The sequence below is a fragment of the Mandrillus leucophaeus genome, unplaced genomic scaffold (assembly GCF_000951045.1).
Source record: "Mandrillus leucophaeus isolate KB7577 unplaced genomic scaffold, Mleu.le_1.0 Scaffold1102, whole genome shotgun sequence".
In the NCBI taxonomy this organism is placed as follows: domain Eukaryota; kingdom Metazoa; phylum Chordata; class Mammalia; order Primates; family Cercopithecidae; genus Mandrillus; species Mandrillus leucophaeus.
The window spans coordinates 241,302-243,089 of record NW_012099233.1 but is presented as its reverse complement, the minus strand read 5'-3'; the positions used below and the strand labels follow the sequence as shown (position 1 = coordinate 243,089).

The following is a 1,788-nucleotide window of genomic DNA, read 5'->3' as shown; positions in this document are numbered from 1 at the left end:
AAATCTTGAAATACTGTTTATGTTTATTAGTATTTTGAAATTAAAGGTTATTGGGCCAGGCCTGGTGGCTCACACCTGTAATCCCAGCACTTTGGAAGGCTGAGGCAGGCAGATCACCTGAGGTCAGGGGTTCAATGCCAACCTGGCCAACATGGTAAGACCCTGTCTCTACTAAAAATACAAAAATGAGCTGGGCCTGTAGTTCCAGCAACTTGGGAGGTTGAGGCAGGAGAATTGCTTGAACCCAGGAGGCAGAGGTTGCAATGAGCTGAGATCGTGCCATTGCACTCCAGCCTGGGCTACAAGAGCAAAACTCCATCTCAAAGAAAAAAAAAAGAAAGAAAGAAAGAAAGAAATTACAGGTTACTAGACTTGCTGCTACATTACCTAATGTATTACTTTTGCTAAAGAAACATTTATGGTTGGGCATGGTGGCTCATGCCTGTAATCCCAGCGCTTTGGGAGGCCAAGGCGGGTGGTAGATCACCGGAAGTCAGGAGTTTGAGGCCAGCCTGGCCAACCTGGTGAAATCTAGTCTCTACTAAAAATACAAAAATTATCTGGGTGTGGTGGCGGGCACCTGTAATCCCAGCTACTCGGGAGGCTGAGAATTGCTTGAACCCAGGAGGCAGAGGTTTCAGTGAGCCTAGATCGCGCCATTGCACTCCAGCCTGGGCGACAAGAGCAAAACTTCTCTTCAAAAAAAAAAAAAAAGAAAAGAAAAGAAAGAAAGAAGCATTTATGTTGCTATATCACAAATGTGATTATCGTTTGATAGCTATATTTCAATACAATGATTGTTTTTGCAATCCTATGTGTTCTATTTTATGTGTATATTTAAAAACATTATTCTGCAAAGGGGTCCTTTAGACTTTACTGGAGTGCCAGAGAGATTCATGGTACAAAAAGGAGTTAAGACCTTTAATAGTCAAGTCCTCCAAAACAGAGATACTATTCCTCCTCTTTGGGTGCGTCAAGACGTGTGTGTGTGTGTGTTCCACAAATTGGTCTAATTTTATAAATGGTAGGTTAGAACTCTGTGTGCCAGGTGACAAAAGTAGAGTCACCTACAGGCTCGGGAGGAGGGGCTGTGAAGGAAGTTTGCTCAGAGAAGGTACCATCTGTGCCCTAATGACACCTTCTAGTTTCTGCAACATTTATCTAACAGATATTTGGGTGCTCTTCTGTTGGCATTGTCTTTAGGCATTGGGCGATCTGCAGTGAACAAAAAGGCTAGAAACCATGTTCTTGGGGGGTCAATTCGTAGTGGGGCTTGGTGGCTTTTCTATTTGTCCATGAGGTCTTCTCTGATTAGTCATGTTCTGTACTCATGGAAACATCCTGAAATATAAATACAGGTGATACAGTTGTGTCTTGTTTTTCTGTTCGTTTCACCTCCCCAACCAGACATCAGGTTTATGTGTAAACGATCTATATTCCTGAAAAGAGAAATCATGTGCATAAGGAGTTAAGCAGAATAAGATAACGTTTTTGTAAAGCAGTTAGAATAGTGTCTGGCACATAAAAATAGTACATGAGTATTTTTATTATGATTTTACCAATCCTAAATGCAAATGACTTCTTATTTAAAGGAAGAAAAGAGAGGAAGGGACCCAGCCAGGAGCCAGGGGTCCTTGTTCCCCCAGGTGACTGGAACTACAGTGAAATGCCAAGTTGACCTGGGAGGGCCTGGATATGCCAGAACTTACCAAAAGTCCGGTGGAGATTCTCTGAAAGAGAAACAAATGGAAATGGATTTAGTAGGGCACTCAAAAAGGATCCTTTATC

The 1,788-nt window shown here is 42.3% G+C and overlaps 1 protein-coding gene across 12 annotated transcripts in view; it reads right to left on the bottom strand.

The window, feature by feature from the left end:
- MOG (myelin oligodendrocyte glycoprotein) overlaps positions 1–1,788 on the bottom strand; it is a 20,639-nt gene that overhangs the window by 2,708 nt on the left and 16,143 nt on the right. The gene's annotated exons all lie outside the window — the stretch shown is intronic.